Source organism: Taurulus bubalis, assembly GCF_910589615.1.
Source record: "Taurulus bubalis genome assembly, chromosome: 13".
In the NCBI taxonomy this organism is placed as follows: Eukaryota; Metazoa; Chordata; class Actinopteri; order Perciformes; family Cottidae; genus Taurulus; species Taurulus bubalis.
In genome coordinates, this window is record NC_136601.1 from 11,298,116 (window position 1) to 11,324,721 (window position 26,606).

General features: G+C 38.7%; 1 protein-coding gene and 1 long non-coding RNA gene across 2 annotated transcripts in view; both read left to right on the plus strand.

Moving 5' to 3' along the window:
* Window positions 1-13,875: 13,875 nt before the first annotated feature.
* On the plus strand, window positions 13,876-14,838 carry LOC306745594. The gene is made up of 3 exons (XR_013771115.1): window positions 13,876-13,972; window positions 14,057-14,145; window positions 14,266-14,838. It is a non-coding gene; the product is annotated as an uncharacterized lncRNA (long non-coding RNA).
* Window positions 14,839-17,006: 2,168 nt separating this feature from the next.
* Window positions 17,007-26,606, plus strand: part of mrpl11 (mitochondrial ribosomal protein L11) — a 38,574-nt gene continuing 28,974 nt past the window's right edge. The window contains exon 1 of the mRNA XM_079228718.1: window positions 17,007-17,074. The gene's annotated coding sequence lies outside the window, so the exon portion shown is untranslated. The remainder of the gene's footprint in view (window positions 17,075-26,606) is intronic.

A 26,606-nucleotide genomic window follows, 5' to 3' on the forward strand; every position in this document is an offset into this window, starting at 1 on the left:
GTGAATCTCCTGTCTGGTTTTGTGACCGTGTGATGTATGAAGGGTGCCAGTAGAGACGGAGTGACTGAGCTCCGTTGCATGGCTTCAGGAAGCAGTTTGGCTGCCTGCTGTGTGAAATGTAAGCTTAGCGCTGCAGAGGTCTCCCAGGTTGTACTTGGGGGCGAGCCAAAATCAGCTGAGAAAGTCGACCTGCTTACAATATTTCATCCAAGGCATGCTTGGAGAAAAATGATTTGTCAGAGGCCTTACCAGCACATTTCACATATATTGTTAGTTCAGAATAGAATATTTGCACAAGTGATTTCTGAAAAGCAACCAGGATTTCCTGTCGTGAGGTGGATTAATGCAACCTTCTAAATATACTTTATCTCCTGCCATGTCTCTTTTGACTAACTGGTGTGACCTGAGGACTTTCCCCTTGAGCTGTTTGACTATTGACCAGTACGACACCTTTTCAGTGATATATTATCCTGGTCATGTGATCTATAGATTTGTCAATTAAAGTGCATAAAAAACTGAATTCTAGCTAAGTATCACAGAAAAGGGACCAAGAGCAGACATTTTAGTCTAGTGTTGGTGTGTATTTTTAGGGCTGCCACACACTGAATTCCTCCTGATACATGATCTTGTCCTCTGTAAAGAAGCAGGACATTGTGTACTTCTTGGTGTCCCTAACCAAGGTGTGTACTGGTCATTCAAATGATGGACATTGTAATCTTTATCCCAGTGATCCCTGTCTGAATGTGGGACAGTTGTATCAGCACAACTCATAAATGGTTTCCTCTATTTGACACAGAGTGTCTGCAACGCAGCACATTTAAACCATCTGGAAACATTATCTCACTAACATAGTGTCACTTTGACACTTGGCAGCTTTGATCAGTCTTCAGCCATTACAATCGATTACAGAGCTGCTGTCCCCTCAAAGTATTCTTTATCCCTAAAAAAAAAAAAAAATGAACACGCTGTTTCAATTATGAAGCTATTAGACATTCATGGTCTGACATTCTTATCAGCAATGGCTTAAAAAATGGCACTACACTTTAGTGTCTGCTGCAGACTTAACTTCACAGAAATCCTCTACATGAGTTTTCAGTCACGGCATCTGTAATTACTTTTAGTGAAAGTGTGGCTACATAAATGGAGTTTATAGAAGTAAGTTATATTGGGCCTAAAATATTAGACCAGCTGAATCATTATTCACTCTTGCAGTTCATCAAAAGTTTAATTGTGTCTTGTGTTGTCTGCATGTGACTCTTCACTTATGAATCAAATGAAATGTCCAAAAGGATTACGACAATACTAATGAATCTTTCTCTCTGTATTTGGTGTAATATTTGATTAAATTTAGTCTACTTAAGAGTAAAATGGCAGAAAAAAATAACAATTTATTATGATACATTGACTGAACGTGGTCCTGTGAACTTCAAAAGCACCCGGCGTTGTAAGTAGTTTGTAGACACAATATCTGTCTTGGACACTCAACCCAGACTGATCTTGAATCGAGGTCGTACCTTAATTTTAGCAACACTATCAGATTACTTGATTTACACAGCTGGAGGGAGTGTAATCTCCTTTCAGTGATTCAGAAAGTCTTGGACGTAATCAGAATCAGAATCAGAAACCGTTTATTTGTCAGAAATGTTTACACAAACGAGGAATTTTTCTAGGCGGAAGGTGCATACATTAGACATGAGACGCTAGACGAGACAAACAACAATCAACGACAACGACAGTGCAATGGGTATTAAATCAAGTATAAGATAAATTACTCAGACAAACAGATAACGTTAATGTAAGTGTATGTTAAAGTGACGTGTGTTTAAATATGAAGTGTGCGGGGGAGTGACCGGTAAGAAGAAAGAAAAGAAAGAGGAAAGAAAAGAAAGAAGAAATAGTCCGAAAAATAGTCCGAAAAATAGTTCTACCCACTCGGTTGTTTACGGTAAAAAAAGAAATAAAGATTGTAGCCGATTGATGATATGATACCATGATCATATTCATTTGAAAGTCATAAGGAAAAAGTATGTGCATCACTAAACAGTCAATCTCTGCAATCAACATTAAATATTAAACTTTTTCCAGCTAGGTCACAGGGGTCTATGAGTTCAGGTGGTCTCCATAGCTTATGAGTTTTTTAGATGCTTTCACTACTGTAAATAGCTATTGAAAGGTGAGAGAGGTCAAGTCCCAACCACTAACCCAGAGAAATTAGTTTTAATACTGTTTTGACCACTCCATCACCAAAAGGCCCTCTCAGCAGGTAGCCTCTTTCTACTGCTCCATTACAACTTTAACAAGGATTAGTGAGTAGGGATCACAGCCATTCACACACTGTCTGTCTGGTTGGCTTTAGATAAGCCGGGCCTCCTCAAGGTCAAGTCACGGACACAAGTGTCGTCTTTTCAGGTCAGGGAGAGTTTGATTCACAAATTAACATGATGAAAAATATTCTGATTAATTAAGCCATTAAAGTAAACGTTTAAGCTTGAGATTCACCAATACAGATACTGATATCGGTTAACTTAATAATATTTCAGTGAATGTACTGTCTTGAAATACTGATACTGATAAATACTGATACTTAAAGTATAAAATGTAGAAATATTATATTATAATAAAAAAATTACAAATCTATAAAACTAATTGTTATTTTATTAACTCGTCGTTTTTAAGCAACAATAACTCAAAAAAATCAAGTAAAAAGTACAAAATGTCCCTCTGAATGGTAATGAAATAACACTAAGGTAAAGTATATCGTACATAAGTAGTGTGAATAAACTACTTATGTAATCAACCTCTGAACAGGGGGTTATAGTCCGTGTGTGTATCCACGTGGAGGTCTGTGTATCAGTGGAGCTGCAGCCCTTCACAATAAAAGCCTTCTGTCAGGCAGACGGTTGCTTCATTCCAGCTGTTGACTGAATTACGTCATAAATCCACCGGGTCATGACCTCAGTGATTTCCACGCATGAGGAATAAACACAGTTTTTTAGTTAGTACTTAAAAGGGTTTTAAAATGTCATGCAGTAACATGAAGCCTTTTATAGCTTAAGTGTTTTTTATGTTAGAGTGTTATTAGTATACAAGCCGTTCTGCTTCATAGTTTAACTCATTATGTTGAGAGCATCGTATCATTTAATAAAGGCTTGTCTTCAGTTTCAAGTTTTTCGCCTCATGCATGAATAATCTCTAGCAATTGTTGAACTATTTCTCACGTGTATTTACTGTCATTCTTATTGTGTATTTCTCTTGTAAAAATCCAAAAACTGTTTTCTCACTTCTTGGTTCTTGTCTGTTGTTTAGTTGAAGAGCAGTGTTAGCGCCACCTTGTGGCATTTGTATGTCTACTTCTACCTTAAATCAGAATCAGAATCCGACGTCACAAATAATGTTCCATATACAATTAATTTGCCTTTGTGTTTTGGTGCAAAACATATACATGTATAGTAAGAAGAAGAAAAACCTAAAGACAAGAATCATGAATAGAAAATAGAAAAAAGTTAAATATATCTGTTTTTTAAATTAAGCTTTACATTATTTGAAAAAAGAGGGTTGAATGTGCAAAAGTTCACAGTATAAAGTATAAAAAACATGCGCAATAATTATAATCCATATCTATACAGAACATGAGAGCTCTGCATATTTTCTCAAATAGCTTCAGTGACGCTCAGCTGAAAACTCATTTTTGCTTTAATATGACTACTTTATACTTTTCATCTCCACCAGTTTGTATTATTTTGAAGGCAACAATTAGTCATTAAAGCAGATTGTATGTAATACATATATCTAAGGTATGTATGTATTCATTTATTTGTCTGCCTATTAATTACTCTTAATTAATTGTCTATAGTAGATAATGTCTGACAATTATTCTGACAATAAAACGTGAAAAGTAAATCTGGAGTGTGATTTCTGTTCTCAGTTGTTCACGGTAAAAAAAGAAATATAGATTGTAGTCGACTGATGATATGATGCCATGTTATATTCATTTGGAAGTCATGAGGAAAAAGTATGTGCATCACTAAACATTCAATCTCTGCAATCAACATTAAATATTAAACCTTTTCCAGCTAGGTCCAGGGGTCTATGAGTTCAGATGATCTCTATAGATTGTGAGTGAAAACCTTTTTAGATGCTTCCACTACTGTAAGTACTATTGAAAGGTGAGAGAGGTCAAGTCCCAAATTATTAGAAAAATTATTATATATATATATATATATATATCCTCAGAGTAACCTCTAGATGGCGTCCTGTCATAATCAACAACAGGCACGCGGACATTTCCTTCAGCCAATCACAGCACCGCTATGGCCAGGTTAATAAAGTTGGCTTTTTTCCGCCGCGTCAGTTCGTGTTTCGAGGAAGCAGCGGCTTTTTCCTCGCTGCTAAAGATGTAGATGAACAAACCCGCTCCGGCTATGTGCAGCACACATGAGCTCAAAGTGAGATACGCGAGCAGAAAGAGCCGCTTGGAGGAAAGGAAGATGTCTCTGTCGCGCCTCTCCATCGCCGTAACTCTCGGCTTGCTGTGGTATTTTGCAGACTGCGGCCACACTCTGACACAATACATTATTTGTTTCCTCTTTTGTTTTTCTACCCCCCTGTTATTCGTTAACGGGGGACGAGAGAGCAGCACTCAAACTGACGAAGAGACGAAGGAACATCCACTCCGGGTATTAAATACATGTAGTTGTTGCTTTGTCTTTTAGTGCAGGAAGTGGTTTCTTATACGAGCGTTATTGTTGCAAATAATGTTGCAAAGTCCTGTTTTAATGCGTTACATGTTAGTTTATGTGAGCGTAAAGTGCATTGTTAGATTATTTGATGCCACTTTAAACAACATTATGTGTTTAAATAAATGAGTTAAGTCTTTTAATTAATGTAATAATAATACTATGTAAATTAGGATGCCTTGAAATAACTTGTTTTCACAGTTTTCAGGCTAAGTTACACATTTAGCTGAGCGGTGAGATAATACAATACTCCAATTGAAGAATGCTCATTCATAGCCTGAGGTGCTTTTTTTTCTATACTGAGGACTGAAGAACTTGTTTTCACACATCACATAGCTCGCTGTCAGAGTTCAGCACTTATGGATGCTAAAGTTTTCTCTATGCTCTGAATGTAATCGATTCCTAGCATGTGGCTGAATAGTTTTGTGTTTTCCAGGAAACAGTCGGGGGAGACTTGACAGATGGAGAAAGCAGCCAGCAGACTGAACCACTGCAGTCTCAGTATCCACATGCAAAGACGTCTCTACAACGAGGTGAGACATGTCTCATACAGCAGAATAAAATGTGTTTAAGTGGCTTGAACACATCTGACTTTACAGTTCAGAAACACTTCTCATGAAGATGTGAACAAATGTTTAAAACACAAACCAAAATTAAGGTTCTGCTCTTGACTTCAAGGTGTTTTGCAAGCAAATATTAACGTCTGTTTTGACTTGACACAGTTGAAAAGGACAGTTTTATATAGGCACAGCTGCAGCTGAGTCTCATGTTACATGAGGCGAGGAGGGGCTTAACAGAAAGGAAGAAAAGGATGAAAAACACCCCCTCAATAGATGGGTTGGCTGAGATGCAATACACAGGAAATATAATAACTGGGTGTAATGCCTCATTATCAGCAGTGTTTGCTTTCTGTCTATTTGTGCATCGTTTATTAAATTGATTTGTGTTGGGCTTTAATATTGGCATCACAGCTCTGAGCTCAGTTTCCTTGGCCTTTTGAACATGTATTTAATGTTTTCTACATTTACAATGGTTCTTGATTCAAGTCAGACCTTGACAAACTGTGGAATTGAAAAAGCAAAATAAGCTTTTTGTAATAATTTGATCATGAAAGCACTTCTAGTCTAGCATTATTATGGTTCATTACAGCTAACTATGTATTCCTTCTTTTATCTTTGCACATTTTTAAACCATACCTCACATACATTATAACCCATTTTCCAGCACAAATGCCATCAGAGTCTTTCTTCTAATTTTGTCAATTGAACAAAGTATAAAGCTGCTTGTGTAGTTTATACACACACGCACAACACAAGGGAATAGTACAAAAAAAATCACTCGAAATATAATTATAGAACAGTTTATGGTTGTAAGAAATGTTTTTGCACTATTTTCACACACATATTATATATAAAATGTATATTTATATGTAGAGTGCTTTTGTTCCAACTTGTTTTTGTGCTTTGTTCATTGAAAGTCAATGTGTGCTTCTAAATAATTGAAAAAATGAATAATTCATAGTTTTTATTAAACTCTCATGGTCTACAGACATCTCAGCTTTTCTCTACATGACATATAAATAACATTATGTTCCTGTAAATAAAAAATGCTTTCCAGAGGGACTCGTTTTCATCGGGTTCAGAGTGAAATCCTGTCATATTTGTGCTGCGTTTTGAATTGAATTGTTTGGACAGGAACTCTGCACCGAGGTGTGAGATAAAAACACAGCTTTAAATTCACTAAACGGGCTTCTGAGTCTCTCCTCGAGTTTGATGTTCAGGAGGAGAGTGTAGGAGTTTGGTGTGAATGTGATTTTTCTTTTTTTCTTTGTGGCTGCTGTCCTCAGTGTTCGAGTGCGCCTACGCCCAGCTGGTCCTGCCTTGGTATGGCGTCCCCGAGCCGCGCGAGCACCAGCCTCTGCACCAGGTGCTCAGCAGGGAGTTTGACTTCATAATCGACCGGATCATTGAGAGAGCCAAAGACTTTGATGTTCGCCAGGCGGTCGTGGGCTCTGTTCGTATTTTGACTCAGCACTTGCATAATGCGAAGCAGTCTGACAGGTGAAACTTTCTCTTAGAATTCATGCAGCTTCAGTTACTCTTTGCACTCAGTTAAGTGTCTGAACACTATAAATGCCTGCATATTTTGTATAACCTATAAATAATTTACCGTACCTTTTACAAGATCATACCGGCAGTGACATCCTAATGGTGTTGTTATGCTGCTGAGTGGTGGAACAGATTTATATCCAATGATTGTCAGACAGTGGTGATAATCATTTATGATCCAGGACACTTCCTGTCATAATCACATCTTGTTTTCTTTCCGTTTCAGAGAGCTCTTGTTCAGCTCCAGAGCAGAGGAGATCGCAGTTCTCCGAAAGTTTTCTGACGCTCTAGTACGTAACCTTTTCCCCGACTCTCTCAGGGGCCAAGAGGTCAACCGCTGTGTCTTAAATGAGATTATTGCTTTACAGGGTAAGAAAGCGTTTAATTCTCTTTCTGCAGGAATACGCTCTTACAAAAGAGCTAAGCTTTGCTGAACTTCTTTTTCAAGTGTGAATCGTATGTAATCCCTTATTGTCAGTGGCATTGTCGAACTGCGGACATGAATTTTCTGCGGCAAACCTCCGCAGTGCCAGTTCCCTTTTAAGGGTTTGTCATTTTCATTAGAAGCAGATAACATGTCTTATCTCCTAGAACTTGCTCTGCAGTATCTTTTTTATTTTTTTACAATTATGGATGTGGCTCAGTTAAAATAAGTGATTTTTGACGGCTGCAGTCAACTTTATCTGCATGGTTTCCTCTTGGCACTTAGAAGCGGCTCATTTCTAAATACATAGTGTTTTTTCATACATAGATACATAATTGAGTGTTTGCAATAATTTGGAACAATTGGAAAATTATACAGGGATTTGCGTTCACTGTGAAATTGATAATATTGTGATGTATTAGAGCACTCAACCACACAAGACATTAGAAGTCATAAGAAATGTTTCTAGGGGGCTGATATGCCACATTTATTGTAATATTTTGACATTTGGGGAAATAAGAGTACTTTTCTTTCTTGTACAAAACAAACAAACAAGATGTAAATTAGAGCTTGTGGCAATAAAGCAAATTAGTATAATTTGGAAAATATTAATGTATTCCTTTTATAACTTTCCATTAATTAATCTATTATCACTGACTGCAGCTGTGTTAAGAAGAAACTATATAATTAGAAACAACAGATTGTACACAAATACATATTCATTGAAAAATGTTACAGATAACATAATAAAGTCAAAAGATAACTCATTACAATCTGTTAATATGGTCAAATGTGAATATTGTGCCTCCTGACTTTGGTGTGTGTTTACGTCACGATGAGCAGAACTTGTAGGATGAGTTTGTTGTGTGTGTGTTGGCTGTTTTCTTCAGGACTCGGTCTGTTGGTGAGATGGCTGTCGGACCCCGACAACCTGAACCAGCTGGTGGTGAGCCAGCTGGACAGCGTGACCCCCAAAGGCTCTGTGGAGGAGCTTTCTGGATCAGACCCGGATCAGACCTCTCTGACTTCACAGGAGGGCGAGGCAGAGGGCAGGGAAGAGTGAGTGGTTGTCATCTTTTGCGCCCCGCAGGCTCGACGTAGTTGTAGCGAGCCTCAAAGCAACGGCTGTGAAAGCCACCTTCTGTGCATGGAAATTGAAACTGACCTGGTTTTGTTTGATGGCTGTTTTTATTTTTCTATTTTATTTCTAGGAGCTTGGAGGGAGCAGGGATTTCAACGAGAACAAGGATCAAAGCCAAAAGAAAAGGTTTGTTTTGTGATTTGAGTTGTTGTGATTAAAAGGCTGTTTGACACTTTAACCTAAGGTTACCTGGAAAACCTGTTTTTCAGCTTTGAGTATGAAAACATTTCAGATTTAAGATAATGGAGACATGAGAAACACAGACGGAGTAGTTTGTGGGTGTTTAGAGAACAGAGGCCTTTGCTTGCATAATGTCTTGTACGACAGTTTGATGAATAGCAATGTGTTGTCTGTTATGTGACATTATACTTTTCTTTACCAGCATGCCTTTCAGCACATAATTAATCTCCTGTTTCTTGTTTGTTTTTTGGTACGGACAATTACACAAACACTAAAATGAATGCCAAATCATTTCTGTGTTTTCGTCAACATCTCTATCTCTTTCTTTCGCAAACAACCCAACAGTAATGATGACTAGATGAGACTAGATTATGCCGTGATAATGAACTCTGCGATATTACAAATGTGTGTAATAACTGTAATGATCACATCATACATTCTGGAAAAAAACAAACATAATTTGTCATAATCTGTAAGAATTATTTAGATCTAATGGGACATATGTTGATTACTAAGTCATCATATTGACTATAACATTACATGTGTGATTACTTATTATGCTTACAGTGCTTACATGCCTAATAAATCTGGTGAATAGTTTTTCTCACGACATTTCCAACTATAGTGATGTTACACTTCATCACAGTGCTGAAAGACCAATGCAGGTGTACAGTTAAAGTTGTGTTAAGGTAAAGCGCATTGCTATTCATGCAATGCTGTGCCATGTTCAGGCCTCACTATATCAGACAAGGACATTGTGCTCCCTCGGTGCTGTGGCATAAACAATAAAGAGGGGGTAAGAGACAGTTAAGAAAATAAAAAGGTAAAAAACTGATAACACAAGTTGTGGAAATGTCTGACTTTTATCATGTGGTTGTTGTCATTTTCAGCCAACAAGTTAAAAGAAGGATGGTCTAAATTTGTGGACAAGGTGAAGTGTAAGAAGGACAAGAAGAAGAAGATGAAGAAGATGGAGCAGGAGATGGTGCTGAGGATCATGGCGATCCAGGGAGACGTGACCAACGAGGGCGATGTCAGCAGCAGGGAGAGCTCCGTTCACAGCCTGCAGGACTCTGACAGGGTGAGTCCGCTGCACATATAACGCAATGTATTAAACTGTCAGGATGACAATTTGTGAAACGTGACAGATTCATTGTTGCTTTTCTGGCCCAAACACCATCAGGAGGACAGCGATCTGGAAGACTACTTGACAAGCGTGCAAGAGGACATGATGGAATTCAAGCTTTCGTTTGAGATGTGGCGCGTTGGCCGCTGGGCTGTCACCATCCCTCATGTGAGTTATAAATATCAGTGACAGCGTGGAATGTCCTGCAGGCTTGTTATCTGTCTGCTGAGGCTCTGTAAAAGCGTGTCCTTGGATGGTTTGTTAATATTTGAGCTGCAGTTTGAGCCGGAGTCGACTGTGTTGTAGGCCGACTGGGAGGAGGAGGCGCTAATCTTCACCGTTCACCTGGAGGAGAAGGGAAGCCCTGAGAACCTACAGTGGGACATCAGGAAGACCTACATGGATGTTATTTACTTCCGCAACCGATGGCAGGTAAAAGACAGATGGAAAGAAATGCTTTGTGTTTTATTTCCTCGTTTTATATATAATGTTCTACATCTGACATACACTCATTGTCAATTTATTAGGTACACCTAGAGTTGTATTGTGTGATACTTGTTGTTTCTATTGTTTTGTCCACCTCATTAATTTCAATGAGGGTGGGCTAAAAAACAGAAATGCTGTATAATGCAAACGGCTGACTCCAAAATGCTGCTCAATTTGAATCAACATGATTTATTGCAGGACTGTTGTATTAGACTGCATCCGTTTCAGCTTGGTGCACTTAATAAACTAGCAACAGAGTGAGTCAAAGGTTTGCTGCGTTGCAATACTGTGGATCAACTTAAAACATTTTGGTATTTATTTTAAGATTTTATGAAAAACAACATTGTGCTTAATTAGACTTGGTTGTTATTGGCTTTGCATTGTCTGCTTTGACCAGACTGAACTGAGGACTACTAGTTTTTTCAATGAATCAAAATGTAATCTTTTGACTTAAGTTGCAAGCTAGCAAATCCAGCCATCATGATGCATCATATATTTATGTCATTATAATTTTTACTATCGCACATGTTTAGGGACTATTTAGTCACAGTTCCAGCCTGGTGAACAGATTAGAGAAGAGAGAGTGTGGGACTGAATGATGAGAAGGCAAAGTGTCCTCAGATCAAAAGTGTACGAAGTCCCCTGGTAATACTAGTCCTGTGCTAATGGGGCTTTAGGTGTAGTTTGCGTGGGTATTTTCATGTGTGATACATTTTACTGGCTTGTATACACGAATATCTTTCTTTTTTGAAAAAAAACGATAAAGGAAAAGGAAGGTCTTTGGTTTGTCAGCATTTATTTTCCTTTGACTTTAGAGAAAATAGTTGCCGCTTTCTGTCTATTCAGCATGAGCAAGAGGGGGGGGACGCATTGTTGTGGAAACAAAGCACCACGGTTTTCTGGAATTCAAGTTGCACTCATATGGGATACAGTTAAGAACGTTTGCCAGATGTCAAACCCAGTCGGGTTGACTAAGCCCTAATCAGTTTTGAGGCTTTCTTGTCATCAAAACAAAAAATACTTTGTCTTTTTTCAGGACTCCACCAGCCTGCCCACAATCCTGGTGCTTGAGAAGTCAGAAGTCAACAGTGAGGTCAAAGAAGAAGCCAGAGTATCAGTGGAGCACTTTCTGCAGGTGAAAGATACCAGAACATCTGAGATCTGCGGACAGATTAACACTTAAATCATAACATTCGTGAATCAACATTTTGTTGTTTTCTCTTCCAGGAATTAGTTGCTGATAATCTCATCGGCCTCACTCAACCGGTTTTCCAGTTCCTCTGCCCTCTCGAAAAACTGCTGAATGAAGAGGAGCATAGTGGGGGCGTGTGGGGCCTTCTGAGCGGCTTGGCTTACTTCCTGACTCCTGGTCAAGAGGAAGAGGAGGTAAACATTCACATATCTGTTCACTCACTGCAACCTTGGGTTTACTTTTGTACATTCATTCCCATCATTAATAGAAAGATTGTGGTGCACAAGTTCATTTTTTAAATCTGTAAATGCTAAAAATGTTCACGTCTCATGGGACGAGAACAAGTGAGACGCTCAGACAGGGTTTAAACAAACTCCCATAAGAGAGAAGACAGACAAATGGTAAAGTCATTACTCAAACTGTCCGGTGCAGACATCTTTCAGCGTACAGACCCTGGTTCAGCTTTGACATATGTCCCATGGTTGTGTGCACATACAGTTTTCCAGATGGACTGCGTGTGTTTCGTTCCATGTTCTTGGATCTCCGCAATTACTTTGTTTGTTTGATTATGATACAGTAATCTCAATGGGGTTGCATGACTAGCATTCATCGTAGCATAAAATTGCAGTCTGACTCTATGGCACAGCGTTAATTTATTCCTAAATCGCTATTAATTCTCCTTCACATCTTTCATTGACTCCATGACGTTTTCCATCAAAGTCAAATGAAAGTGTTTCGTAAAGTCATAGGCTGTATTTTTTCACTATTCAACCTCAGCCCCCCCTTTCTTCATGATAGACATCCATATATATTAAACTCTCCATCACAGGCTTTCTGTTAAAAACATGAAGTTTCAGGCTGACATCACTGTGCTGTCAGTAATATTCCTTGTAAATAATACATTTACTTTATTTGCCTTTTTTCTTTTAAGGACACCTTTTAAAATCCTACTGAAACCGAATATGGATTAGTTTAGCTGTTGGTGTCTTCTGTACCACAAAGGCAGCTGCCTCTGGGTCAGCTGTCACAACTTGACTCCTTTGTTTTCCTCTGCAGAGCTCGAGCCCTCAAACAGAAGCCCCTAAAGAAATCATAAAACCATCTCTGCATCCAGAATCGACAGCTCTGCCCGATGCCTTTACTCTGGAAGGCAGTGATTCCAGTGCTTCAATCCCAACTATTGTTATCTCCCAACATGGTTCTCCTTCAGACCGGCCTGAAGAAGCAGAAACTCCCTCTGCTGTTAACTCAGACTCTTCAAACGGACACTGCTCCCAAGACAAAACGGAGGACTCTGATAACCCCTTAACCTCTCACTTTAAAATGATTTTCAAAGGACTAACCCGATCAAGGTCACAAGAGTCTCTGGTCTCGACAAAAAACCCCAGTGACGAAGACCCACCGGATTCAGACTCTCACAGCAGCCAGAATGGGAACTTGCAGGAGAGTACAGAAGGCCCGGCGCTGCTCAATTTCAGTGTATGTTTCAAGATGTCGGGTGTAGGCAACAAGACAAAAGGGAAGGACCAGGGCACTTCATCAAGAGGGGAGGACTCTCAGTGTCAGAAGAGCCAAGTCAACTGGGAGCAGCTGGAGGCGACAAAAGCCATTTTTGATCTGCTTAAGGAAATATCTGGTTCGTTCAGTGTTTGAACTCTCGTTCAAAGCATTACTAGCTTCACACTAGTGTTTTTCTATTTTGTAGGTTGTTTTTAAAGCAAACTGCAGCTTTTTAGATGTATTAATGCATTTTTCTCGAAGTCTAGACAGACAGTTGTTTTAGTTGATTTCAGCACTAAAAGAAAATCAAGCTGTCGAGGCCTGACTCGCCTCACTGGAAACTAGGAAGACATTTCTCAACATTTGATAAGCTATAGATAATCATTAGTAATCTTGTTAAACCAGTATTAATCTATATTTTTACTTACCATTTTGACTGACTGATTTACGCATACATTGACACTGGTATGTAAAACGTATCTAACAGTGGCCAAATCGCAGAGAATTAACAAGCCAAGTCAAGTCCATTTAATTTGCCTCGAAGGCAGAGCGCTTCATAGACATACAACACTTCTTACCTTAGAGGGTGGATTTGGAGGAGGGGAAAACACACCCAACTCTGCAGCTTCAGAGCTTTGTGAGCTTGAGCATGCAAAAACACTGAAATGCCCCATTTATTAATATCAAAGATCAACATAATACTCTTTCTGTCTTAACAGGAAACTCCATCCTCATCAACATATTTGATGCTATTTTGAAACCGGTTATGCCCATCTTGAAAAAGTGAGTTTGGTGCTGACTCTAAAACCCTTTACAGAGTTTTATAGGTCACTTGGATCATTGTCTATAGGAGTGACTTCTGGCTGTATTCTTCTACAGAAAAGTGAACTCTTTCCTGAACAAGATGAACCCAACGGAGGTGCAGATGGCTGCATTTATTGACAGCATGCGGGACAAACAGTGGCCAGATTTTCAACCAGCAGCTTCTCTACCTCCTCCTCTTCCTCCTCCTCCTCCTCGCACTGACGAGCAGAAGAACGAGACGAGGGAAAGAGCGCAAAACCTAATCAACGCCAGATGTAGGTGACGCCTCTCTGCACCGCTGGGAAATATCCACCTATTTCTGGCAGTTGATAATCTATCTAAGTGTGTTTTCTCTGTAGATTCAAACTATCTTGTCCTGAAGAAGACGGACATGGAGACCGTTTTTAATCTTTTCCAAGACAGTAAAGAAAACAAAACACTGGTCTATGTGAGTGTTCAGCATTTACTTTCCGTCACCATCCATCGTTTATTGTATCAAATTTTCACATTTTATTCAACATAATACTCAAATCTTGTTCTGATTGTGTTGCTTTATCTTTCATAACAGATGCTCCTTTCATTCCTATTGAGGGAATTTCTTCCCCATGAGACTTCCCTAAGCGTGAGCACCGCTGCCCTATAAGTGACCAACTCCCCCAACTCATCTGTGAATCGTTGACTGTGTTTTTATTACTTTCTCATTGGTACTTTTTAGAATATCAAATTATTTATTAAACATCTTAAAATGCCGTAAAATATTTGTGACTATTTCTGTATCTCTGTCAAACATTCCTCTCTGTGATCTTTACATCAAACATCAAACGCACTGTGAACGTTTTTGTAAATTTCATCTTATTTAGTGTAGTTGAACTGCGCAAGTGATTAACCGTGACTTAAATGTGTGTGTGACATTAGAAACAATAATGTTGGGGCCGGCTTTCCTATTGTAAAGAGGAGAAAACAATATTTAATATTTACATTTTGGATTGCACCATTCACATCTTGATGTAAAAAACTAAATACATTTACATTTTCTAAAATATTTTGTCACTTTCAGCACTTTTGTATGGTGAGTGTTTTTTTTCTGAATTTCTTTTAGTGAAAGTTTTAGAATATCCCACAATTACAATCAACTAATCTGTCAAAGTGGACCATACCAGTATCAAAGGAAACTGTAAATAACTTGAATGTATTTCAAATAAAATATTTTAATAGAGTTTTTTTTTCCCGGTTACATTTCTGTCATGTATTTAAGCGAGTTAAAACTCTGGGATTAATTTGTTGTTGATGCCAGCAGCTTATTTTCTTTAAACAATATTGGAGTAAAAGACAATTCAGCCGAGGAAAACAAGTTAATCTATTAAGAGAAATCCTGGCCGTGAGTGAAGTGTGAGATGTATTAAAATAATTACTTTAGTAATATATTAAACTATTTGTATTAATGTTATAATAATATGCAGGCACTTACATCTTTTTCTACTGGATTAGGATAAAATCAAATACATTTGAAGAAAAATACAAATTATCCAGTTTTAAAATAAACTATTTAGCCAACAACAACTTCAGACCCTTAATGGAAATGCACTCTCAAATGCTCATGCTTTTTCATTATGTAAGTGTAACATAATTAATTACAGGATTATTCTGTTCCAGGTCACTAGGATATTATCAAAAAGGACAAACTCATGATTAAAATGTTAACGTGCCGGTGAGCATATAGTCTGTGCTTTATAAACCTCTTGCTAGACTTCAGCCTACGCATTGTTCAAACACAGGGTCCAAGTTTATTCTTCACCCGTAAACAGCAGTTGAGGAAAGTTCACCACAAGGTGCATTTTTTTTCCTTTCTGGTGCTTTCAATAGGACCTCGTCGAGATAGAGTCCGTCCACTAGTTGTCATGGAGCTGCAGACCCTTGACTTTACCGATGAAGATCACGTGTTGTGATTCAGCGTCCCAGAATAGCTCAAAGGACCTCCTTCTAGAATCTAGACACAATAACGGGTGGGAACAGCAGTTGGAGACTGTTTTTATGGCACACAACTGTGAATCTGTGTAAGTTTAGCATTGGAGAGCAAAGTGAATGACAGTGATTACAAATCAGAAAAAGTTTTGAAATAAACAACAGTTAGACCAAAGGTAAACATGTGTAGGCCATGTCACAGTTGTAAACATAAACAGTTTATTCCCAGTTTATTTCTGGTGTAAGGAATAATTTATAGGTTCCTTGGTTGAGATGTATGTGAATTTCATTAACTGATCGGAAGTAAACATGAACTCAAGCTGTTGCTTAGCAATGCAATTCCCTTGAAACCAAGCTTAGTAAGAAGAAAACTGTATTTATAAAAGTACAAACTGAGCTGTCAAATAAGTCCCTCCAGATAAGAACTAAGTTGACTATCGCTAGTGGAAAAGCTCACCATAGGAAGGGCCGCACAGTAATTAATCTTGAAAGAAAAAACATACACAGAGGAGCTAAAGTGAAAAGAGTATAATAACAAACAACTAACAGTAAGTTTAGACAGTTACTTAGAAGAGGTTGTATTAGAAACACATTAGCTTTAGACAGCTGGCATACTGTAAGGGTTAGCAGGTAATTGATGGCAGGAAAGCTAAGTTACTGCATTAAAAAAAGTTATTTGGTTGGTCACAGATCTAATAAAAGGATGTTGGATGTAACACTATTAGTTAAACTGTGGGACTGGTTCGGCACAGTTGAATGTTAAACTGAAACCAAGCCGCGAAACAATACATCGTGATGGGATTGTTTTCCAAAATTCTAGTGGAGTTTCCAAAGTTTCAAAATATACCAAATTGGTCAGACTGAATTTTGGGGAAATGTATATAAAAAGATGCATGTCATATTTTGATGGAAGGGTTCAGTCTTAGCAGACACCACATCTTGTGTCTAAATCTGTACTCAGTTTAATAGTCGGCTGATTGAGTCTACCATATATGAATAATTGGACCCAGCTGATACATAATAGCTGTGATAGTGTCCTGAAAGGTCTCAGAGGAATGGAAAATTGGAAACATGGGAAAAATATAAATAGAAGAAATACAATTTTGAAACACCCCCATTTACACAAACATTTTCATGACAACTGGGCTACCACTGAAAACTCCAGAGCAGCTACTGAATCGTGTCAAATACGCGTAAAAATACTGTCATTGTCATCTCTAAACCCCGAGCTGAAACGCCCTTGAGCAACACCTCAGCTCCTCAGCTCCTCAGCTGCTGCTGCAGCTGCTCCTCCGCTCCAGCAGGGGGCAGCGCTGTGATCAACAGCAGCAACCAGCCCGCTGCGTCCAGCGATCCAAGATGTCTGCGCCCTGTGGGATGCTGCTAACGGCGTGAAGGTGCAGGACAAGTCTCAGGTGAGACAACACGAAGATTTATCTCGTTGTTTTTTTTTATAGTGGTACTCTTTCCTCTTTGACCCGTTGTAAATGTTTTAATCGGCGCGTGGGGGCACTGAGCGTTAATGCAGCGTTCACGTGCTTCTCACTGTTCAATGTGACTGTGGACACAAAGTGTTGCAGCTGCGCGTGACGCTTAGATTAAGGTGTGTGGCTTATTAGTGGGATACAAATCCGTTTTATAATTGTTTCTCCTCACGTAGTTTGGGTCCTCAACGTAAAGAGTTTTTAAAGGGTCGTTCATGGTCTTCAGACGTAACCTGGAAGCAAAGTCAAAGTCATTTATGAGGACATTACTATGAGCAAAAGGGTCCGACATGAACAGTTGGGGTTATTTATTGTATTTTTGTTTGTGAGTAAGGCTCATTTGAGAGAAACACATTTCGTTGACATGGATGCACCGATGAGGATTTTCAAAATGTAACATTTGAGTCAAAGTCTGGTGACAGTTGTTGGCTCATGTTCCCTGGCCACAATACAATCCGGTCAAAAGCACAACCACAGTCTTGAAGCTTCAGATTACCTGAGATTTTGAGTGGTAAACATTCCCTAAGAAACCTTTACTTTCATTGTTTCTAATGTATCCTAATTATTTAATGTCATGAAGAAGATCTTCTATTATATTGACAGTGAACTGGAGAGAAACAAAGTGTCTCTCTATATTAGATTTACTGATGTGTTTGCTTGATGAGTTTACCATCTGTTTCGTGTTTTCTTTCCTGTCAAAAGACTTATTAAACGTAACAGTTTTCTTTTACTAACCAGACTCTTAATAGCCGTATTACTATCAAATACCTGCTGTTCCTTAATGGTTCCCAGAGTAATCAGGTTCACAAACACATTTCACAGCAGACGTTTGACTTGACATAGCAGGGAAAGCACAGGTGGAACTAACAGCATTAGCAGTCGCGTCTGCAATTATTGCAGCCCAATGAATGATAATAGTTATTGTGTCTGACATGTCAACACATCGGCTTCCCTGCAAAGATTGTGTGGCCCCCAGTTAAAGAAATATAGTCTAAGTCACACCGTAAACCTTCTAGTTGATGCCGAATTATTTTTCTATCTTCAAATGTGAATGAGGCAATGCTTTTCGATGATTTTTTACCTAAAAGTGTTTCAGACCAGTCATTTGGGAATCAACTATATATCCTGTTTGCATGCGTTTTATGCCATTTGAGATAATTCTTGACTCTAATTGGCTGAAAGTACTTTTAGTAACCTGTCAGTGTACCTGCCTCGTGTGATAAAAATCTTGATTTGGGCTGTTTTTGTTTTGGAAGCGATTGAATGAACGAAGCAACTTCTTTTTAATCGTATTTTTATTTTCAAACACAGCTGTTTGTAGGATGCATAGTGATGCAAATTAATGTTGATTACCTGGTTTACGTTGCTCATCATGATCATATTCACAGAACAGCTTTGAATGCTTACTTTGTTCAAAGAATGCTGCATTCAGCTAAAGTCAGCCAAAGCTTTATCTGGATTTGTTTTAGCCACCGATGTAAACTCCTATATTGATTTAAAAGCACGTCTCCCGATGCATTTTATAAATATAATAGACAATTCAAGTCTAGAAGGAAGAGGGCCAATTCAGGATTGTTTTTTTTTAATCCTTTTAAATCCTCCATTTCTCTCAATCTATTGAATGGCCGACCAGGGTTGACTCTTGTTTTTGCCTGTGTTCCATCAGTGTCTATTTAACTTTCTTTTTTTCTCCCTTTGGTCAATTCTTTTCTTTTTGTCTTTGCTGATCTTGCCCATAGTCTCTGTATAACAAGTGGATGTCGCCCATTTGTTTGTAGATTGTTGTTTTGAAACCTTGAGTTCGGCCTTTTGTCCGTCGTCGTCTTGCTTTGAGCAACATCTAGCGACATGAGAGGGTCGCGCTAATCAGACCCGGTGTTGGGCATTAACATGAACTAATAACAATAACTATGTAGAAATAGCCATTCTGCTCGCCGATGGTCTTGTTTGCTTACTTAGGTCATACAGACGGATCAGTTAAACATTTTTTTTTTTCAAGACTGTTTCATAAACTCCTTGTTGTAACTGTAGGTAAAGAGAGCAAAAGTGAGCCACACATCATGGAGCAATCTTTTGTTTGATTTCCACTAAAGCTAAGAAACATATCAATATTATTGCATGTTATTTTCCTGGTTTTAAAGGCTGAATTACAGAGAAGTTATGTAATTTTTTCTGAACTTTCTAGGCTGTTCTAGTATTTAGTTTGACCAACTTAGTCATTATAGCCACATTACTGATGATTTATTAATTAGGAAATATCATTGTTTAAATGTTGTGAAAGCACCAATGGTCAACCCTGTAATGTCATTGTTATATAGATAATGGAGTGTTTGGTAATTATTATTTTTTTTATATTTGATTTTCTCCATGTCGCCCATCCCAAGCCCCCACCACCAACAACCCCCAAAAAGAGGAAAATATGATAAATCAGAATATTTAACTTCAAATGTCTTTGATATTTGCCTGCATCTGGATATTGACATACGGTAGCAGGAGGAAAGAGAGGATTATTAGAAATGGTGGAGCTGGTAACCTTTACTGCTTTTTGGCGCCAGGTGGCTTGTAGCCCCAGTATAGAACAATCATGGATTGCACAACTCGTCCACGAAAAGCTCATAAAGACGTGTTTAAAATGACCCATTCAAACATGCCCCAAAATCAGCTCTCCCTGACTACTCAAGGTTATGTATATTAATGGTACCTGTGGTTTTTGCTGGGAATCCCTTATCACTGGGTTTTTGTCTGAGTTTAAAGCAGTTCAATTGAAGAGTGATTTTCCTCTCACAAAGTCTTCGGTAGATATTTTGCATAAAAGCACAGATTGGAGAACAGTGAGGAAAAATAAATAATCTTGTGTAGCTAGGTTTTATATGTTCATATAGGTTATGCCTGAATGGGTTTAATATTTTAGAAAAACATCAGTAACAAAAGATTTTCAGCTAATAGTCTTTTTAAAGAACGGAGTCGTTTCCTAACTTCAAATTTTTTTCTGGACGCGACTTTAACTTTACTCAGATTCCTTGTCGTGATTTATGTTTGACTCCTGTTAATCCTGGTGTCCATCTCCCAGTTCACGACCCTCCCACCCGACCACACTGTTGCCATCATACCTCCCAGTATTCTGGACCTGAGATCCAGCTGCAGCAGGGGCTCAGGCCCAGGAGGGCAGATGGCTCCAGAGGTCAGAGGGTTTACTGTCACATTCTGGCCGCAGTCACAGTTGGCTTACAGTCTCTGAGCTGTAGTTCTGAGGGCAGGACATGATAATGTCAGAGCCTTGTGCATCCACATGTTTCCTAGAGATGGTATGTATGTGTGTAATCATCTGCAATGCTTTTCCTCCTCTCCCTTTTCTCGCATTGCTTGTTGTTTATGTGTTATTGCTGAATAAGAAGTCCAATGATGTTGTGAGCAATGAATTGCTTCTCTTGGTTCATCCAGACTTTATTAATAATTTATCCAGACTTCAAATGCATGTTACATTGGAACCCCTAATGTAACTTGGGCCTGTTTTTGACACCCCAGTGTGTGGTTTCCATGTGCTTTATGCTCAGATACTAGGGAAAATGGTCAGTTATGTAGCCACAGCATATGAGACGTGCTGCATGTCTGCAAAATGTATCAGGCGATGATCTGAACTGAGGGGCTGTTTTCCCTTTTTTATATTTCACAGGGACCATATCTGCTGCTGATGCATCATTGTCGCGGTTTGTTGCTTTTCTATATTTATTCAAAGTACAGGCGGTTTGTAACACATTCTGTCTCACCATTCAAACATGACAGGGAGAGGGGTAATGTATTCAGGGGAGCCAGGAAGGAAGACGGCTCTCTGGGATTTGATCACAGGCAAGCAGAGATAATACATGCAGGGAGTTTAGACTGGGAGTCATCACTATTCAAGTACAAGGTCCTGGTTTGAGTCCAGGCTGCAGTGATGGGAATGTATCTGCTGCTTCAGTAGTCGGCACTAAAGCGGCACAGAACAGCTGCTGCCCTCATTAACTGTCTTACTTTTGCACCGTGACCGTTTGACAACTGGAAGACAAGTGAACTGATGTGGCCAGTGCCACAAATATAATTGACACCAAACATAAGACGCATGTGATTGGCTCACATTTGGTGCAAGAGTTCATACCAGAGGTGTTGGATGGCTTAGGGGTCAAGCCTCCAGGAAGAGCACAAGGCTTTGAATTAAGGGATAGTTGTAATTCCACGGTTTGACCATTATGTAAACTTTGCCACAATCAGTCAGTCCTAAACGTTGTAAGGCATTTATAGTAATGTTTTGGACTGTAGAAACATGCTGAACACTGAAATAGTCTGTCACTCCAGTTTTTATTAATATTTTGGCACACAATCAATGTCTGTCTGCACAGTGGAACACCAGCCTAATGTGAAACATGAATTTTAAGTGGTAATAACTTAATTAGACTATATTTTCCCCCACGATAATTGCACCCTGAAAATGTGATGTGAAGCAGTTCTTATAACTTGGTGCTTACTTTGTATCTTAAAGCTAATTAAATCAGACATCAGGCTATTCAATGCAAATTTTGTTCATTCCCGGTAGTGTGGAAAGGATGAGTTGTATTAGGGCTGGGCGGTATGGCCAAAAATTCATATCACGGTGTTTTGTAAGAATTTGTAAGATTCTGCCGGTTTTCACAGTATTTTTTTTCCAAATAAACACATTCATTTATTGACGCCGAAAAGGACCGTCACCGCCATCGTTATTCACCACTCGCTCGCAACTGGCCAGCAGCTGTTTTGATTGGTACGTAGGGAGCTAATCTGGAGGGATTTAGGACCATGGGGAATCCCTTGATACTAGTGGCGCATGCATGGCCGTAATGACTATTGTCATTCTTCAGCAGGCAGCAACATTTAATGTTTACAAACACAGATATGTGTTCAGCGGTCTGAGCTACTTACGTCTCACGGATAGAAGTTGACTCATGGTGTGCAAGATATGACATCGCCAAAATGCATGATGGGTAAAGCCCGCCCACTTTGGTGCACAGGAAAAGACTTCTTCCTGCACAAGAAAAGTCTTCCTGTGTGGGTGGTGTCATTTATCCAGAATGCATTTTGGCGATGTCATTTCTTGCACACCATGAGTCAGGTGAGTTAACATGAGATGTAAGTAGCTCGGTCCGCTACTCCTTCAGCTTCAAGCTGTGAATATTAAATGTTGTTGCCTGCCAAACAGCAGCGACCGGTATACTCGTTCGACCGGTATACTGCACAGCCCTAAATTGTATATTTCTGAATTTGCAGATTAGCTGAGAGCTCGGAGAGAAGAGGCCTATAGGTTCAGGTCTCAGTTAAATCAGGTCATGCAAATTTCCCTTTTTCAGTCTCGTGGGATCATTCAGACTCTTCTTGACTACTACGTTTTATTTGACTGGCTTTTAGCACTTGGCATTCAGCAATCAATAGCTCTAGGACCGGAGTTTGAGGGAGTGAATACTAATGTTGTGGAACAGCATTGGCATATGACAGGTTTGCTATAAATGTATATCTGAAACTTTGTCTCTTAATCTCGTCCCATGTGCGTCAGTGAATGATTTAAAGCACAGTTACATTTTTTCTCTGTTTGGTCGCTGCATTAGACTCATCGATTACAGTTTAATCTGCAGCTCCTTTAATTCATAGGAGTGGTGTGTCTAAACAAATACTACATCCCAGGGTTCCCTGCTGCCATTGAAGGTCCTTCCTGTGCTGTTTATTGTGCTGTTAACAGATTTGGCATCTTGTGTATTCAAGGTCCAGTCATTTATTGTGGCTCTAATGGTATTCAAACTTTTCTGCAATGATGGGCAGAAACATGAAATTGCTTTTATAATTTTGAATATGCCTGGCTCTTTTTATGAGTATCAAGGGGCTTCAGTTTGTCTCCAGGGCCTTTTTGCTTGTTTATCTTCAATTAGTCTGGTCGCAGGTTCAGAAGTCACACACTTACCGCCAATTTATTGTGAATGAATCTCTCAGCTTTTGTCTTGCATCTAATGTAAAGGTGAATGCAACCACTAGATGGACTGCCGCACAAAGAGTTGAATACAACTGATTGTCCATGTTTTAATGTTGTTGGAAGATGAGAATGAATTCTGTTTCTTTTAATTACAAAGAAAACTGATCATGGTTTCAGTTTGGAAATGGCCTCTGACAGGTTTTTATCTTTACTGAGATGGAAACCGAATGGATTGTTTTGAGCTGTGAGACCAGAATAAGAATACTTCAGTTCTTATCAGAGTAATACAAAATTACACCCCTGGGACAAGAAATATGTATCAGGTAATGGATCGCACATTTAAAACATAACCTAGGACTGAAGCTTGCTTAAGTACATGTATCAACTAAACTCAACCTAATTAGGGTTGTGAACTGTCAGCTACACTATTAATACCATGTTATTGCAGCACGGGGGGAACAAAAAGACATTTATTAAATGAAGAAAATAGAAAGGAAAAATAGGGCATGCGGGATTCAGACCTCTGTCGCAGCATGTCACGGCTGCGTTGTGGTCGGATACATATATCGTCAACGATTTCAGAGTGACTTTGGCTAAGTGGTTAGCATGCCCGTCCTTCAATTAGAGGGTTAGTGGTTCGCGCCCCGGCTCTGCTAGTCATGTCGTTGTGTCCTTAACCCCTATTTGCTCCCTGTTGCTGTGTCTGCGGTGTATAGAGCTAACATGTAAGTCGCTTTGGATAAAAGCGTCAGCTAAATGTAATGTAATGGGACCTCTGCATGTTATTCACACTCTTTACCCATCATTTCCCTCACATCCTAACTGTCCACCTTTTTGAATAAAAGCAAAAATATCGCCATCGATGTTGTTAAAAACCCTGTATATCTGTATATTATTACTGTGATTTTAAAAATCTTTAATTACCTAATACACCCAGAAATAAAGGGTATGACAAAATCCCTGTTTGTAGACAAACCTATTGTCTCGTGTTGTATATTGTCGTATTGCTTCCTCTGTCAAAAAGTTAAAATAAGACCAGATAAGGCGCCATGAGTCGGTTTCTTGTTTCTGTGTCAAATATAAGCAAACCAGCTTCAACAGATGGAGAGAGATGTGGACGGTTTGTCGGCGTTACTCCACAGCTGTATGCAGCGGAAACGCATCCAACGTGCTAACACAATCGACGGCATCCCCCAGATGTGTCGATCTCTGGGGTGAGGCAAAACTGGGAGACGGGCCGCGACCACATCTTTTGTCACCTCTTTCATTCCTGATGAGTTTGCATGCAAGAAAATGGCAAATGGCAACTTCATGGTGGCGCTAGAGGAAAAGTCGGGTTCCCAAAAGTCAGTAGGATGCATTCGCGTGGCATCATGAGCGTCTGTACAGAATCCCACGTCACTCCATCCTTTAGTTGTTTCTGTCTGAAGTGGTGGATCAACGTTGCTATCCCGTAAATCACTAGCTGCTTTTGTGGATTAAATCATTTTATTTTATTTTATTTAACCTTATTGCATTAAGGCCTGTTTTCCGAAAATCTGAATGGTTCATATACCCATAGTAAATTCTGCCAATTTGAACAATTAAAAAAGGTTTAATACACAGAAAACCCTTGGGAACAAAGATAATAAGTTCATATATGTGTTACTGGTATATTGGTTTATGATGCACAGAAAAGAAAGAAAAGAAAAAAAAAAAAATATATATATATATATATATATATATATATTTATTTAGCAAAATAATAATAAAAAGTATTTTCTTATTGTAACTATATTTGCTATATTAATTTAATATATAACATAGCTCAATATGTTAAGAGTATTTGTGTGAAGTTTGGCTTTGAGTGAAGTTAAGTATTTTTTATAATTAAATCACAAAAGTGATAAGCTGACATCCAAGTTTCCCATCATTTAAATTGTATTACTCTTTTTATTTTTATTTTTTTAAAGCAACAGGTTCCCGTGTTGGTAATGAAGCATGAAGCTTAGTCAGCTGTAGTCTGGTGTGCAGAACCAATCATACAAAGATGGTTTAGGGTGGACATCGAGTAAAGCTGTAGAGAAACATAAACCAACCACATAAAGGTGCTCTGATAGAAATATAGGTTTTTACTGAAGCACAGTTAATACTGCATTTATGCTCAAATTAATCTTTGTCAGAGGGTTGAATGAGATAATAATCGTTGATCATCTTTTATTATTATAATGCTTAATTCATACGGCAGCACAAAGTCAGTTTCATTAGAAAGTATTTTACTTTGTTTTGTTCCCTGATTCTCTTTCAAATTAGTTGCGATCTGAAGATGTGGAAACAGACAAAGCGTAACAAAGATTATCGAACCAGACTTGATTCTGTGTTGCCGGTACAAAGCATGATCCCAGTGAGAAATCAATTTATATTCAGCTTTTATTTCATCAGACTGCAGTAAAACGATATGAAAGATATAAAGAGAAGAAGAGGATATGGTTTCCTCTGGGCGATGATACAATGCCTATTATTTACATTGAGTTTTTTTTATTTTTTAGACCATTTCTTCCATTTTTCAAGACTGTAATTTTTATAGAAGATCAATATCCCGTAACCTTGAACTGTGGAGGATTGATTGATGTTGGCCACTGTTTCTTGTGTCTGCTTAATGAAGACTAAAGAGGGCCTTAATATCCCAAACAACAAACAGCGATGGGCTTCACCAGTCCAATTAAACGGAGATTTTAAATAGCAAACTGATTAATTTCTTTAATCAAAGTCATCTTTATCCTTGAAGTGCAGTCAGTGTTAATTATGCTGAAACACAGAAGCTGCTGTTGTGTGAAACTCAAAAGGAATTTTAAGACTCATTATAATGAACAGATGATAAAAGATCTAATGAGGATGTACAAGGGGAGTTTCAGGTTATTCTACTTTTCCACGACAGTTTATGCAGGCCTGCACATTATAATAACGGGTGGGATTTCTCTCCAGCTTCTCCCTCTGGTGCTCAGTTTTTATTGGCATGTTTACCTCCGTCAAAGACGTTGTGTTTCCATCCCAGGTCGTTTGTCTGACAGGCAGCAGGAGAGATTTTCTAAAACAGACCATGACATTAAATTAATTTATTAATTTATTAAATATCTGACATGTCATTTTCATAGTAACGCTGAATTAACTTTTAAATCTTCCTCTTGGTTTATCTGAAGAGTCCAGGAATCTTCTGGTAAACTGTCCACATATAAAGCCATGCAAGACCTGGCAGCTTTACTTCTTACAGTGCATGACCAGGTGACCTATGACCTGAGCGTCCTTCACATACAGTAAAGGCCATACGTTTTTCGACTGACACAATTTTTCTTATTTTCCTTTTTACACAGATTTGAAATGACGCGGCCAATATGTGGTTTCAGCTTTAATTCAATGGATATAACACAACTATTGCATTAACCGTTTAGGAATTACAACCATTTTTACACAGTCCTCCACATTTTCAGTGGCTTAGAAGTAATTTGATGATTG